The sequence below is a fragment of the Trachurus japonicus genome, chromosome 6 (assembly GCF_045865225.1).
Source record: "Trachurus japonicus isolate A0001 chromosome 6, Traja_1.0".
Taxonomy (NCBI): Eukaryota; Metazoa; Chordata; class Actinopteri; order Carangiformes; family Carangidae; genus Trachurus; species Trachurus japonicus.
The window spans coordinates 10,514,043-10,528,265 of NC_140912.1; the positions used below are offsets into that span (position 1 = coordinate 10,514,043).

The 14,223-nt window shown below is 39.6% G+C and overlaps 23 non-coding genes and 1 pseudogene across 23 annotated transcripts; all 24 read right to left on the reverse strand.

The window, feature by feature from the left end:
- Positions 1-75, reverse strand: LOC146985584 (U4 spliceosomal RNA; annotated as a pseudogene).
- A 360-nt stretch (positions 76-435) lies between these two features.
- Positions 436-576, reverse strand: LOC146985585 (U4 spliceosomal RNA). The gene has a single exon (XR_015036088.1). It is a non-coding gene; the product is annotated as a U4 spliceosomal RNA (small nuclear RNA).
- A 362-nt stretch (positions 577-938) lies between these two features.
- LOC146985586 (U4 spliceosomal RNA) lies at positions 939-1,079 on the reverse strand. The gene has a single exon (XR_015036089.1). It is a non-coding gene; the product is annotated as a U4 spliceosomal RNA (small nuclear RNA).
- Positions 1,080-1,473: 394 nt separating this feature from the next.
- On the reverse strand, positions 1,474-1,614 carry LOC146985587 (U4 spliceosomal RNA). Its single transcript, XR_015036090.1, has one exon. It is a non-coding gene; the product is annotated as a U4 spliceosomal RNA (small nuclear RNA).
- Positions 1,615-1,977: 363 nt separating this feature from the next.
- On the reverse strand, positions 1,978-2,118 carry LOC146985588 (U4 spliceosomal RNA). The gene has a single exon (XR_015036091.1). It is a non-coding gene; the product is annotated as a U4 spliceosomal RNA (small nuclear RNA).
- Positions 2,119-2,481: 363 nt separating this feature from the next.
- On the reverse strand, positions 2,482-2,622 carry LOC146985589 (U4 spliceosomal RNA). Its single transcript, XR_015036092.1, has one exon. It is a non-coding gene; the product is annotated as a U4 spliceosomal RNA (small nuclear RNA).
- A 393-nt stretch (positions 2,623-3,015) lies between these two features.
- LOC146985590 (U4 spliceosomal RNA) lies at positions 3,016-3,156 on the reverse strand. The gene has a single exon (XR_015036097.1). It is a non-coding gene; the product is annotated as a U4 spliceosomal RNA (small nuclear RNA).
- Positions 3,157-3,517: 361 nt separating this feature from the next.
- Positions 3,518-3,657, reverse strand: LOC146985591 (U4 spliceosomal RNA). The gene has a single exon (XR_015036114.1). It is a non-coding gene; the product is annotated as a U4 spliceosomal RNA (small nuclear RNA).
- A 361-nt stretch (positions 3,658-4,018) lies between these two features.
- On the reverse strand, positions 4,019-4,159 carry LOC146985592 (U4 spliceosomal RNA). Its single transcript, XR_015036109.1, has one exon. It is a non-coding gene; the product is annotated as a U4 spliceosomal RNA (small nuclear RNA).
- Positions 4,160-4,521: 362 nt separating this feature from the next.
- LOC146985593 (U4 spliceosomal RNA) lies at positions 4,522-4,662 on the reverse strand. Its single transcript, XR_015036098.1, has one exon. It is a non-coding gene; the product is annotated as a U4 spliceosomal RNA (small nuclear RNA).
- A 362-nt stretch (positions 4,663-5,024) lies between these two features.
- On the reverse strand, positions 5,025-5,165 carry LOC146985594 (U4 spliceosomal RNA). The gene has a single exon (XR_015036100.1). It is a non-coding gene; the product is annotated as a U4 spliceosomal RNA (small nuclear RNA).
- Positions 5,166-5,549: 384 nt separating this feature from the next.
- Positions 5,550-5,690, reverse strand: LOC146985595 (U4 spliceosomal RNA). The gene has a single exon (XR_015036085.1). It is a non-coding gene; the product is annotated as a U4 spliceosomal RNA (small nuclear RNA).
- A 362-nt stretch (positions 5,691-6,052) lies between these two features.
- On the reverse strand, positions 6,053-6,193 carry LOC146985596 (U4 spliceosomal RNA). Its single transcript, XR_015036111.1, has one exon. It is a non-coding gene; the product is annotated as a U4 spliceosomal RNA (small nuclear RNA).
- Positions 6,194-6,587: 394 nt separating this feature from the next.
- LOC146985597 (U4 spliceosomal RNA) lies at positions 6,588-6,728 on the reverse strand. The gene has a single exon (XR_015036101.1). It is a non-coding gene; the product is annotated as a U4 spliceosomal RNA (small nuclear RNA).
- A 1,046-nt stretch (positions 6,729-7,774) lies between these two features.
- LOC146985598 (U4 spliceosomal RNA) lies at positions 7,775-7,915 on the reverse strand. Its single transcript, XR_015036102.1, has one exon. It is a non-coding gene; the product is annotated as a U4 spliceosomal RNA (small nuclear RNA).
- Positions 7,916-8,277: 362 nt separating this feature from the next.
- On the reverse strand, positions 8,278-8,418 carry LOC146985599 (U4 spliceosomal RNA). The gene has a single exon (XR_015036103.1). It is a non-coding gene; the product is annotated as a U4 spliceosomal RNA (small nuclear RNA).
- Positions 8,419-8,780: 362 nt separating this feature from the next.
- On the reverse strand, positions 8,781-8,921 carry LOC146985600 (U4 spliceosomal RNA). The gene has a single exon (XR_015036104.1). It is a non-coding gene; the product is annotated as a U4 spliceosomal RNA (small nuclear RNA).
- Positions 8,922-9,284: 363 nt separating this feature from the next.
- Positions 9,285-9,425, reverse strand: LOC146985601 (U4 spliceosomal RNA). The gene has a single exon (XR_015036105.1). It is a non-coding gene; the product is annotated as a U4 spliceosomal RNA (small nuclear RNA).
- A 393-nt stretch (positions 9,426-9,818) lies between these two features.
- LOC146985602 (U4 spliceosomal RNA) lies at positions 9,819-9,959 on the reverse strand. Its single transcript, XR_015036086.1, has one exon. It is a non-coding gene; the product is annotated as a U4 spliceosomal RNA (small nuclear RNA).
- Positions 9,960-10,322: 363 nt separating this feature from the next.
- LOC146985603 (U4 spliceosomal RNA) lies at positions 10,323-10,463 on the reverse strand. The gene has a single exon (XR_015036106.1). It is a non-coding gene; the product is annotated as a U4 spliceosomal RNA (small nuclear RNA).
- A 364-nt stretch (positions 10,464-10,827) lies between these two features.
- On the reverse strand, positions 10,828-10,968 carry LOC146985604 (U4 spliceosomal RNA). The gene has a single exon (XR_015036107.1). It is a non-coding gene; the product is annotated as a U4 spliceosomal RNA (small nuclear RNA).
- Positions 10,969-12,257: 1,289 nt separating this feature from the next.
- On the reverse strand, positions 12,258-12,398 carry LOC146985605 (U4 spliceosomal RNA). The gene has a single exon (XR_015036122.1). It is a non-coding gene; the product is annotated as a U4 spliceosomal RNA (small nuclear RNA).
- A 359-nt stretch (positions 12,399-12,757) lies between these two features.
- LOC146985606 (U4 spliceosomal RNA) lies at positions 12,758-12,898 on the reverse strand. Its single transcript, XR_015036108.1, has one exon. It is a non-coding gene; the product is annotated as a U4 spliceosomal RNA (small nuclear RNA).
- A 902-nt stretch (positions 12,899-13,800) lies between these two features.
- Positions 13,801-13,941, reverse strand: LOC146985607 (U4 spliceosomal RNA). Its single transcript, XR_015036113.1, has one exon. It is a non-coding gene; the product is annotated as a U4 spliceosomal RNA (small nuclear RNA).
- Positions 13,942-14,223: the final 282 nt, after the last annotated feature.

The following is a 14,223-nucleotide window of genomic DNA, read 5'->3' on the forward strand; positions in this document are numbered from 1 at the left end:
GGTAAAGTTTTCAACTAGCAATAATCGCGCCTCGGATAAACCTCATGGGCTACGATACTGCCACTGCGCAAAGATAGTTTAGCTACATTGCAGGGGGAGGGTCTCAAACATCTGCACAGCCCTGTGTTAGGGTTTTACAGTGCATATTCACACCCTAAAAACAGGCTGAGATTGTGCTCAATTTTTGGGAAATTAAGGTCAGTCAAAGTGTAGAAGCAAGTCTGCAAATTTAGATGAACAATACAAAATATAAAGGGCATTTATTATCACAAAGTTATTATATCATTCTCATCATTATACATTTTACACACTATTGATATTGCTGCATACTGTACAATCGACTTCATTTGAATTCACAAGTACACGCCCCTCTGACTAAGACTTTCTTCATTTTCTTATCCATGGTTTAGTTCTTCACTTTAACAGAAGTATCAGTCTCCTTAGAGACTGTCAAAAATTGCCGTCGCCGACTATATTTCAAGTCGTCTAGGCGGGGTATTGGGTAAAGTTTTCAACTAGCAATAATCGCGCCTCGGATAAACCTCATGGGCTACGATACTGCCACTGCGCAAAGATAGTTTAGCTACATTGCAGGGGGAGGGTCTCAAACATCTGCACAGCCCTGTGTTAGGGTTTTACAGTGCATATTCACACCCTAAAAAAACAGGCTGAGATTGTGCTCAATTTTTGGGAAATTAAGGTCAGTCAAAGTGTAGAAGCAAGTCTGCAAATTTAGATGAATAATATAAAATATAAAGGGCATTTATTATCACAAAGTTATTATATCATTCTCATCATTATACATTTTACACACTATTGATATTGCTGCATACTGTACAATCGACTTCATTTGAATTCACAAGTACACGCCCCTCTGACTACGACTTTCTTCATTTTCTAATCCATGGTTTAGTTCTTCACTTTCACAGAAGTATCAGTCTCCTTAGAGACTGTCAAAAATTGCCGTCGCCGACTATATTTCAAGTCGTCTAGGCGGGGTATTGGGTAAAGTTTTCAACTAGCAATAATCGCGCCTCGGATAAACCTCATGGGCTACGATACTGCCACTGCGCAAAGATAGTTTAGCTACATTGCAGGGGGAGGGTCTCAAACATCTGCACAGCCCTGTGTTAGGGTTTTACAGTGCATATTCACACCCTAAAAAAAACAGGCTGAGATTGTGCTCAATGTTTGGGAAATTAAGGTCAGTCAAAGTGTAGAAGCAAGTCTGCAAATTTAGATGAATAATATAAAATATAAAGGGCATTTATTATCACAAAGTTATTATATCATTCTCATCATTATACATTTTACACACTATTGATATTGCTGCATACTGTATAATCGACTTCATTTGAATTCACAAGTACACGCCCCTCTGACCCTGGTTTTTTGAATGCTGTGACATCACCATACATAATGACCTCATTTTCTTATCCATGGTTTAGTTCTTAACTTTAACAGAAGTATCAGTCTCCTTAGAGACTGTCAAAAATTGCCGTCGCCGACTATATTTCAAGTCGTCTAGGCGGGGTATTGGGTAAAGTTTTCAACTAGCAATAATCGCGCCTCGGATAAACCTCATGGGCTACGATACTGCCACTGCGCAAAGATAGTTTAGCTACATTGCAGGGGGAGGGTCTCAAACATCTGCACAGCCCTGTGTTAGGGTTTTACAGTGCATATTCACACCCTAAAAAAAACAGGCTGAGATTGTGCTCAATTTTTGGGAAATTAAGGTCAGTCAAAGTGTAGAAGCAAGTCTGCAAATTTAGATGAATAATACAAAATATAAAGGGCATTTATTATCACAAAGTTATTATATCATTCTCATCATTATACATTTTACACACTATTGATATTGCTGCATACTGTACAATCGACTTCATTTGAATTCACAAGTACACGCCCCTCTGACTAAGACTTTCTTCATTTTCTTATCCATGGTTTAGTTCTTCACTTTAACAGAAGTATCAGTCTCCTTAGAGACTGTCAAAAATTGCCGTCGCCGACTATATTTCAAGTCGTCTAGGCGGGGTATTGGGTAAAGTTTTCAACTAGCAATAATCGCGCCTCGGATAAACCTCATGGGCTACGATACTGCCACTGCGCAAAGATAGTTTAACTACATTGCAGGGGGAGGGTCTCAAACATCTGCACAGCCCTGTGTTAGGGTTTTACAGTGCATATTCACACCCTAAAAAAAACAGGCTGAGATTGTGCTCAATTTTTGGGAAATTAAGGTCAATCAAAGTGTAGAAGCAAGTCTGCAAATTTAGATGAATAATATAAAATATAAAGGGCATTTATTATCACAAAGTTATTATATCATTCTCATCATTATACATTTTACACACTATTGATATTGCTGCATACTGTACAATCGACTTCATTTGAATTCACAAGTACACGCCCCTCTGACTAAGACTTTCTTCATTTTCTTATCCATGGTTTAGTTCTTCACTTTAACAGAAGTATCAGTCTCCTTAGAGACTGTCAAAAATTGCCGTCGCCGACTATATTTCAAGTCGTCTAGGCGGGGTATTGGGTAAAGTTTTCAACTAGCAATAATCGCGCCTCGGATAAACCTCATGGGCTACGATACTGCCACTGCGCAAAGATAGTTTAGCTACATTGCAGGGGGAGGGTCTCAAACATCTGCACAGCCCTGTGTTAGGGTTTTACAGTGCATATTCACACCCTAAAAAAACAGGCTGAGATTGTGCTCAATGTTTGGGAAATTAAGGTCAGTCAAAGTGTAGAAGCAATTCTGCAAATTTAGATGAATAATACAAAATTTAAAGGGCATTTATTATCACAAAGTTATTATATCATTCTCATCATTATACATTTTACACACTATTGATATTGCTGCATACTGTATAATCGACTTCATTTGAATTCACAAGTACACGCCCCTCTGACCCTGGTTTTTTGAATGCTGTGACATCACCATACATAATGACCTCATTTTCTTATCCATGGTTTAGTTCTTAACTTTAACAGAAGTATCAGTCTCCTTAGAGACTGTCAAAAATTGCCGTCGCCGACTATATTTCAAGTCGTCTAGGCGGGGTATTGGGTAAAGTTTTCAACTAGCAATAATCGCGCCTCGGATAAACCTCATGGGCTACGATACTGCCACTGCGCAAAGATAGTTTAGCTACATTGCAGGGGGAGGGTCTCAAACATCTGCACAGCCCTGTGTTAGGGTTTTACAGTGCATATTCACACCCTAAAAAAAACAGGCTGAGATTGTGCTCAATTTTTGGGAAATTAAGGTCAGTCAAAGTGTAGAAGCAAGTCTGCAAATTTAGATGAATAATAAAATATAAAGGGCATTTATTATCACAAAGTTATTATATCATTCTCATCATTATACATTTTACACACTATTGATATTGCTGCATACTGTACAATCGACTTCATTTGAATTCACAAGTACACGCCCCTCTGACTAAGACTTTCTTCATTTTCTTATCCATGGTTTAGTTCTTCACTTTAACAGAAGTATCAGTCTCCTTAGAGACTGTCAAAAATTGCCGTCGCCGACTATATTTCAAGTCGTCTAGGCGGGGTATTGGGTAAAGTTTTCAACTAGCAATAATCGCGCCTCGGATAAACCTCATAGCTACGATACTGCCACTGCGCAAAGATAGTTTAACTACATTGCAGGGGAGGGTCTCAAACATCTGCACAGCCCTGTGTTAGGGTTTTACAGTGCATATTCACACCCTAAAAAAACAGGCTGAGATTGTGCTCAATGTTTGGGAAATTAAGGTCAGTCAAAGTGTAGAAGCAATTCTGCAAATTTAGATGAGTAATACAAAATATAAAGGGCATTTATTATCACAAAGTTATTATATCATTCTCATCATTATACATTTTACACACTATTGATATTGCTGCATACTGTATAATCGACTTCATTTGAATTCACAAGTACACGCCCCTCTGACTAAGACTTTCTTCATTTTCTTATCCATGGTTTAGTTCTTAACTTTAACAGAAGTATCAGTCTCCTTAGAGACTGTCAAAAATTGCCGTCGCCGACTATATTTCAAGTCGTCTAGGCGGGGTATTGGGTAAAGTTTTCAACTAGCAATAATCGCGCCTCGGATAAACCTCATGGGCTACGATACTGCCACTGCGCAAGGATAGTTTAGCTACATTGCAGGGGGAGGGTCTCAAACATCTGCACAGCCCTGTGTTAGGGTTTTACAGTGCATATTCACACCCTAAAAAAAACCAGGCTGAGATTGTGCTCAATGTTTGGGAAATTAAGGTCAGTCAAAGTGTAGAAGCAAGTCTGCAAATTTAGATGAATAATAAAATATAAAGGGCATTTATTATCACAAAGTTATTATATCATTCTCATCATTATACATTTTACACACTATTGATATTGCTGCATACTGTACAATCGACTTCATTTGAATTCACAAGTACACGCCCCTCTGACTAAGACTTTCTTCATTTTCTTATCCATGGTTTAGTTCTTCACTTTAACAGAAGTATCAGTCTCCTTAGAGACTGTCAAAAATTGCCGTCGCCGACTATATTTCAAGTCGTCTAGGCGGGGTATTGGGTAAAGTTTTCAACTAGCAATAATCGCGCCTCGGATAAACCTCATGGGCTACGATACTGCCACTGCGCAAAGATAGTTTAACTACATTGCAGGGGGAGGGTCTCAAACATCTGCACAGCCCTGTGTTAGGGTTTTACAGTGCATATTCACACCCTAAAAAAACAGGCTGAGATTGTGCTCAATGTTTGGGAAATTAAGGTCAGTCAAAGTGTAGAAGCAAGTCTGCAAATTTAGATGAATAATATAAAATATAAAGGGCATTTATTATCACAAAGTTATTATATCATTCTCATCATTATACATTTTACACACTATTGATATTGCTGCATACTGTACAATCGACTTCATTTGAATTCACAAGTACACGCCCCTCTGACTAAGACTTTCTTCATTTTCTTATCCATGGTTTAGTTCTTCACTTTAACAGAAGTATCAGTCTCCTTAGAGACTGTCAAAAATTGCCGTCGCCGACTATATTTCAAGTCGTCTAGGCGGGGTATTGGGTAAAGTTTTCAACTAGCAATAATCGCGCCTCGGATAAACCTCATGGGCTACGATACTGCCACTGCGCAAAGATAGTTTAGCTACATTGCAGGGGGAGGGTCTCAAACATCTGCACAGCCCTGTGTTAGGGTTTTACAGTGCATATTCACACCCTAAAAAAACAGGCTGAGATTGTGCTCAATGTTTGGGAAATTAAGGTCAGTCAAAGTGTAGAAGCAATTCTGCAAATTTAGATGAATAATATAAAATATAAAGGGCATTTATTATCACAAAGTTATTATATCATTATACATTTTACACACTATTGATATTGCTGCATACTGTATAATCGACTTCATTTGAATTCACAAGTACACGCCCCTCTGACCCTGGTTTTTTGAATGCTGTGACATCACCATACATAATGACCTCATTTTCTTATCCATGGTTTAGTTCTTAACTTTAACAGAAGTATCAGTCTCCTTAGAGACTGTCAAAAATTGCCGTTGCCGACTATATTTCAAGTCGTCTAGGCGGGGTATTGGGTAAAGTTTTCAACTAGCAATAATCGCGCCTCGGATAAACCTCATGGGCTACGATACTGCCACTGCGCAAAGATAGTTTAGCTACATTGCAGGGGGAGGGTCTCAAACATCTGCACAGCCCTGTGTTAGGGTTTTACAGTGCATATTCACACCCTAAAAAAAACCAGGCTGAGATTGTGCTCAATGTTTGGGAAATTAAGGTCAGTCAAAGTGTAGAAGCAAGTCTGCAAATTTAGATGAATAATAAAATATAAAGGGCATTTATTATCACAAAGTTATTATATCATTCTCATCATTATACATTTTACACACTATTGATATTGCTGCATACTGTACAATCGACTTCATTTGAATTCACAAGTACACGCCCCTCTGACTAAGACTTTCTTCATTTTCTTATCCATGGTTTAGTTCTTCACTTTAACAGAAGTATCAGTCTCCTTAGAGACTGTCAAAAATTGCCGTCGCCGACTATATTTCAAGTCGTCTAGGCGAGGTATTGGGTAAAGTTTTCAACTAGCAATAATCGCGCCTCGGATAAACCTCATGGGCTACGATACTGCCACTGCGCAAAGATAGTTTAGCGACATTGCAGGGGGAGGGTCTCAAACATCTGCACAGCCCTGTGTTATGGTTTTACAGTGCATATTCACACCCTAAAAAAAACAGGCTGAGATTGTGCTCAATTTTTGGGAAATTAAGGTCAGTCAAAGTGTAGAAGCAAGTCTGCAAATTTAGATGAATAATACAAAATATAAAGGGCATTTATTATCACAAAGTTATTATATCATTCTCATCATTATACATTTTACACACTATTGATATTGCTGCATACTGTATAATCGACTTCATTTGAATTCACAAGTACATGCCCCTCTGACCCTGGTTTTTTGAATGCTGTGACATCACCATACATAATGACCTCATTTTCTTATCCATGGTTTAGTTCTTAACTTTAACAGAGGTATCAGTCTCCTTAGAGACTGTCAAAAATTGCCGTCGCCGACTATATTTCAAGTCGTCTAGGCGGGGTATTGGGTAAAGTTTTCAACTAGCAATAATCGCGCCTCGGATAAACCTCATGGGCTACGATACTGCCACTGCGCAAAGATAGTTTAGCTACATTGCAGGGGGAGGGTCTCAAACATCTGCACAGCCCTGTGTTAGGGTTTTACAGTGCATATTCACACCCTAAAAAAAACCAGGCTGAGATTGTGCTCAATGTTTGGGAAATTAAGGTCAGTCAAAGTGTAGAAGCAAGTCTGCAAATTTAGATGAATAATAAAATATAAAGGGCATTTATTATCACAAAGTTATTATATCATTCTCATCATTATACATTTTACACACTATTGATATTGCTGCATACTGTACAATCGACTTCATTTGAATTCACAAGTACACGCCCCTCTGACTAAGACTTTCCCCCAATTCCAATCCGCCCCCTAAAGACTCAAGCCCTGAACCCTCACTGACTAAAGTGACGTCAGCTCTAAGTGACAGAGTGTGAGAGTCTGTGAGGGTCCAGATGCTGTAAACATGAATGGAACAGCACTTACACACTCTCACCACACGTTACCTTGACAACAAAATGTTTTTAACTCCGCCCTTGGACCGATAAATTTACTGTAATTTCAATACGCACAAGGTGTGCGAGGGAGGCGGACTCAAAACAAAATATTCCTGGATCAGATCTGATCAAATTATCATCAATAATCACAAACTGCACGTTAACACTGACAGTAAACTTCTTCTTTTCTTTTTATGTAGGCTATTCCTTTTTTTTTGGCTCCTGTCCATTAACAATAAAGAGACTGGCGGAGCTCTCTCTGACTACGTGTGTTAATTTCTTTTTGTTTTAACACTTGCGTTCCGACTGCACCCCATGTGTTATGGTTTGACTTCACAACGCTATGAACTGTGGGTAATTCCCCTACCCAAAGTCAGCATCGGTGCTGACTTACGGTAAGGGGGCAGTAAGGGCTCATTCACTGACTCACTGACTTGATGATCTGACAACGGAACAGCCCTCACACACTCACGGACTTCCCGTGAACGCGCCTCTAAGTCAGTGAGTCCGTGAGGGGTCGGATTGGAATTGGGCCTTTCTTCATTTTCTTATCCATGGTTTAGTTCTTCACTTTAACAGAAGTATCAGTCTCCTTAGAGACTGTCAAAAATTGCCGTCGCCGACTATATTTCAAGTCGTCTAGGCGGGGTATTGGGTAAAGTTTTCAACTAGCAATAATCGCGCCTCGGATAAACCTCATGGGCTACGATACTGCCACTGCGCAAAGATAGTTTAACTACATTGCAGGGGGAGGGTCTCAAACATCTGCACAGCCCTGTGTTAGGGTTTTACAGTGCATATTCACACCCTAAAAAAACAGGCTGAGATTGTGCTCAATGTTTGGGAAATTAAGGTCAGTCAAAGTGTAGAAGCAATTCTGCAAATTTAGATGAATAATACAAAATATAAAGGGCATTTATTATCACAAAGTTATTATATCATTCTCATCATTATACATTTTACACACTATTGATATTGCTGCATACTGTATAATCGACTTCATTTGAATTCACAAGTACACGCCCCTCTGACTAAGACTTTCTTCATTTTCTTATCCATGGTTTAGTTCTTCACTTTAACAGAAGTATCAGTCTCCTTAGAGACTGTCAAAAATTGCCGTCGCCGACTATATTTCAAGTCGTCTAGGCGGGGTATTGGGTAAAGTTTTCAACTAGCAATAATCGCGCCTCGGATAAACCTCATGGGCTACGATACTGCCACTGCGCAAAGATAGTTTAGCTACATTGCAGGGGGAGGGTCTCAAACATCTGCACAGCCCTGTGTTAGGGTTTTACAGTGCATATTCACACCCTAAAAAAAACCAGGCTGAGATTGTGCTCAATGTTTGGGAAATTAAGGTCAGTCAAAGTGTAGAAGCAAGTCTGCAAATTTAGATGAATAATAAAATATAAAGGGCATTTATTATCACAAAGTTATTATATCATTCTCATCATTATACATTTTACACACTATTGATATTGCTGCATACTGTACAATCGACTTCATTTGAATTCACAAGTACACGCCCCTCTGACTAAGACTTTCTTCATTTTCTTATCCATGGTTTAGTTCTTCACTTTAACAGAAGTATCAGTCTCCTTAGAGACTGTCAAAAATTGCCGTCGCCGACTATATTTCAAGTCGTCTAGGCGGGGTATTGGGTAAAGTTTTCAACTAGCAATAATCGCGCCTCGGATAAACCTCATGGGCTACGATACTGCCACTGCGCAAAGATAGTTTAGCTACATTGCAGGGGGAGGGTCTCAAACATCTGCACAGCCCTGTGTTAGGGTTTTACAGTGCATATTCACACCCTAAAAAAAACCAGGCTGAGATTGTGCTCAATGTTTGGGAAATTAAGGTCAGTCAAAGTGTAGAAGCAAGTCTGCAAATTTAGATGAATAATAAAATATAAAGGGCATTTATTATCACAAAGTTATTATATCATTCTCATCATTATACATTTTACACACTATTGATATTGCTGCATACTGTACAATCGACTTCATTTGAATTCACAAGTACAACGCCCCTCTGACTAAGACTTTCTTCATTTTCTTATCCATGGTTTAGTTCTTCACTTTAACAGAAGTATCAGTCTCCTTAGAGACTGTCAAAAATTGCCGTCGCCGACTATATTTCAAGTCGTCTAGGCGGGGTATTGGGTAAAGTTTTCAACTAGCAATAATCGCGCCTCGGATAAACCTCATGGGCTACGATACTGCCACTGCGCAAAGATAGTTTAGCTACATTGCAGGGGGAGGGTCTCAAACATCTGCACAGCCCTGTGTTAGGGTTTTACAGTGCATATTCACACCCTAAAAAAACAGGCTGAGATTGTGCTCAATGTTTGGGAAATTAAGGTCAGTCAAAGTGTAGAAGCAATTCTGCAAATTTAGATGAATAATACAAAATTTAAAGGGCATTTATTATCACAAAGTTATTATATCATTCTCATCATTATACATTTTACACACTATTGATATTGCTGCATACTGTATAATCGACTTCATTTGAATTCACAAGTACACGCCCCTCTGACCCTGGTTTTTTGAATGCTGTGACATCACCATACATAATGACCTCATTTTCTTATCCATGGTTTAGTTCTTAACTTTAACAGAAGTATCAGTCTCCTTAGAGACTGTCAAAAATTGCCGTTGCCGACTATATTTCAAGTCGTCTAGGCGGGGTATTGGGTAAAGTTTTCAACTAGCAATAATCGCGCCTCGGATAAACCTCATGGGCTACGATACTGCCACTGCGCAAAGATAGATTAGCTACATTGCAGGGGGAGGGTCTCAAACATCTGCACAGCCCTGTGTTAGGGTTTTACAGTGCATATTCACACCCTAAAGAAAACAGGCTGAGATTGTGCTCAATGTTTGGGAAATTAAGGTCAGTCAAAGTGTAGAAGCAATTCTGCAAATTTAGATGAATAATACAAAATATAAAGGGCGTTTATTATCACAAAGTTATTATATCATTCTCATCATTATACATTTTACACACTATTGATATTGCTGCATACTGTACAATCAACTTCATTTGAATTCACAAGTACACGCCCCTCTGACTACGACTTTCTTCATTTTCTAATCCATGGTTTAGTTCTTCACTTTCACAGAAGTATCAGTCTCCTTAGAGACTGTCAAAAATTGCCGTCGCCGACTATATTTCAAGTCGTCTAGGCGGGGTATTGGGTAAAGTTTTCAACTAGCAATAATCGCGCCTCGGATAAACCTCATGGGCTACGATACTGCCACTGCGCAAAGATAGTTTAGCTACATTGCAGGGGGAGGGTCTCAAACATCTGCACAGCCCTGTGTTAGGGTTTTACAGTGCATATTCACACCCTAAAAAAAACCATGCTGAGATTGTGCTCAATGTTTGGGAAATTAAGGTCAGTCAAAGTGTAGAAGCAATTCTGCAAATTTAGATGAATAATACAAAATTTAAAGGGCATTTATTATCACAAAGTTATTATATCATTCTCATCATTATACATTTTACACACTATTGATATTACTGCATACTGTATAATCGACTTCATTTGAATTCACAAGTACACGCCCCTCTGACTAAGACTTTCTTCATTTTCTTATCCATGGTTTAGTTCTTAACTTTAACAGAAGTATCAGTCTCCTTAGAGACTGTCAAAAATTGCCGTCGCCGACTATATTTCAAGTCGTCTAGGCGGGGTATTGGGTAAAGTTTTCAACTAGCAATAATCGCGCCTCGGATAAACCTCATGGGCTACGATACTGCCACTGCGCAAAGATAGTTTAGCTACATTGCAGGGGGAGGGTCTCAAACATCTGCACAGCCCTGTGTTAGGGTTTTACAGTGCATATTCACACCCTAAAAAAAACCAGGCTGAGATTGTGCTCAATGTTTGGGAAATTAAAGTGAAATTCCGGCGTAAGTGTAAACCATGGTCAAACACACCATAACACCGAGTTAGACCCCCCCTCGAGAGATCAATTTGCCCGACCGCTACATTCACGAGATCCACCAACTTCAGCAAATACCGCATTATCGCCACACACGGCGCTGTCCGGATCCACTGTCTGACCGCAACCAAAACGCCACCATTTGCCCAAAATAATGCTCAGAACTGCACCAAATGTCATCAATAGTACACACAGGGTCCCAGCACGTAGTACGAGTTGTCAAACATCTGCTAGCTTTGCCTGTTTTCTTTAGCAAGGAGATGCAACTCAACTCACCTACTTCTCCTCCGGGAGCCGCTCGTTGGTGAGGAAGCCCTGACGAGTCGATCACCGAGTGCACCGGAGTTCCGCAGCTCAATCAACAATTACCTCATGGAAATACAATCAGAGTTTTTTTTTTTTAATCTTGCATATCACTTTATAACTATTATTATCGAGTGCTGGCCACGATATAGGCGCAAATGAGCATTTTTAAGAGCTGCGGAACTCCGGTGCACTCGGTGATCGACTCGTCAGGGCTTCCTCACCAACGAGCGGCTCCCGGGGAGAAGTAGGTGAGTTGAGTTGCATCTCCTTGCTAAAGAAAACAGGCAAAGCTAGCAGATGTTTGACAACTCGTACTACGTGCTGGGACCCTGTGTGTACTATTGATGACATTTGGTGCAGTTCTGAGCATTATTTTGGGCAAATGGTGGCGTTTTGGTTGCGGTCAGACAGTGGATCCGGACAGCGCCGTGTGTGGCGATAATGCGGTATTTGCTGAAGTTGGTGGATCTCGTGAATGTAGCGGTCGGGCAAATTGATCTCTCGAGGGGGGGGTCTAACTCGGTGTTACGGTGTGTTTGACCATGGTTTACACTTACGCCGGAATTTCACTTTAAGGTCAGTCAAAGTGTAGAAGCAAGTCTGCAAATTTAGATGAATAATAAAATATAAAGGGCATTTATTATCACAAAGTTATTATATCATTCTCATCATTATACATTTTACACACTATTGATATTGCTGCATACTGTACAATCGACTTCATTTGAATTCACAAGTACACGCCCCTCTGACTAAGACTTTCTTCATTTTCTTATCCATGGTTTAGTTCTTCACTTTAACAGAAGTATCAGTCTCCTTAGAGACTGTCAAAAATTGCCGTCGCCGACTATATTTCAAGTCGTCTAGGCGGGGTATTGGGTAAAGTTTTCAACTAGCAATAATCGCGCCTCGGATAAACCTCATAGGCTACGATACTGCCACTGCGCAAAGATAGTTTAACTACATTGCAGGGGGAGGGTCTCAAACATCTGCACAGCCCTGTGTTAGGGTTTTACAGTGCATATTCACACCCTAAAAAAACAGGCTGAGATTGTGCTCAATGTTTGGGAAATTAAGGTCAGTCAAAGTGTAGAAGCAATTCTGCAAATTTAGATGAATAATACAAAATTTAAAGGGCATTTATTATCACAAAGTTATTATATCATTCTCATCATTATACATTTTACACACTATTGATATTGCTGCATACTGTACAATCGACTTCATTTGAATTCACAAGTACACGCCCCTCTGACTAAGACTTTCTTCATTTTCTTATCCATGGTTTAGTTCTTAACTTTAACAGAAGTAGTCTCCTTAGAGACTGTCAAAAATTGCCGTCGCCGACTATATTTCAAGTCGTCTAGGCGGGGTATTGGGTAAAGTTTTCAACTAGCAATAATCGCGCCTCGGATAAACCTCATGGGCTACGATACTGCCACTGCGCAAAGATAGTTTAACTACATTGCAGGGGGAGGGTCTCAAACATCTGCACAGCCCTGTGTTAGGGTTTTACAGTGCATATTCACACCCTAAAAAAAACAGGCTGAGATTGTGCTCAATTTTTGGGAAATTAAGGTTAAGGTGTAGAAGTAGTCTAGGGAGACAAGACTAGCTTTTTAAATTCTTAGCTATCAAGTATTCTTTGAAGTACTTGATGAGTATTTAAATTTCATGCCACTACATTTTATAGAGAAATGTTTGAGACCACTGTTCCCTCTAAGGTGTTTTACTGTGCAATTGCACACTGCATATTTTGCACACTGCACATTTTGAATAAAAAATGATTCCACAAGTTCAACAAGCACATTCACTGCCCCATAACCCACGTTAACACAGATATTCATTGTCCTCACCCCCATTCCCACTTTCCCTTATACTGAACTCAAATCGCCTATAAACCAGTAAAATGTTCAAGATACATACAGACCACTAATAATATCATTGCAATATTTTTTCCTGTTTAATTCTGTTTGGCCAGGAGATGGCCTGGTAGAGCAACTGAAGCCCCAAGAAGCTTTGCCCTTGAATGAACCAATTTGATGAAAAGCTTCAATGCTTCATGAAGCTTAATCTCGCCATTACTAAATTGAACTAGTTACTTTGAAAATTTAGATAAATAATACAAATATATAGGGCATTTATTACCACAAAGGTATAATATTATTCATCATCATACATTTTATCCACTATTGATAAGCGGACAATCGATTTAATTTGAATTCACTTGTACACGCCCCTCCGTAGCTCGTCGAATGTCGTCACATCACATACGTAATGACGTGATACGTTCACCATCTCGTCGTACTACTTGTTCTAGTCTACTTTGATTTTTTCTTGTAACAGCAACATCAGTCTCCTTAGAGACCGTCAAAAATTGCCGTCGCCGACTATATTTCAAGTCGTCTAGGCGGGGTATTGGGTAAAGTTTTCAACTAGCAATAATCGCGCCTCGGATAAACCTCATAGGCTACGATACTGCCACTGCGCAAAGCTAAATGTGTAGTCATAGGGTACGGGATCTGACTCTGCTACAGAGCATGTTTAGTTGTGGTGCTGCATCATAAGTTTCAAACGACCAAAACGTTTGCAGATCACATCTATTCCGTAAACCCCTCTATGTCTCTTGCGCACGGTAGCGTTTGGTAGTTGTGTTTGCCTGTTTTAGGTTTTTAATGAATTTCCAACCATGTCGCAATGCATCATGGGATCAAACGTCTCATTCATTCGTTGTCATACCATACCCACCCGAACGTACAATTTCTTCACGTTTACTTA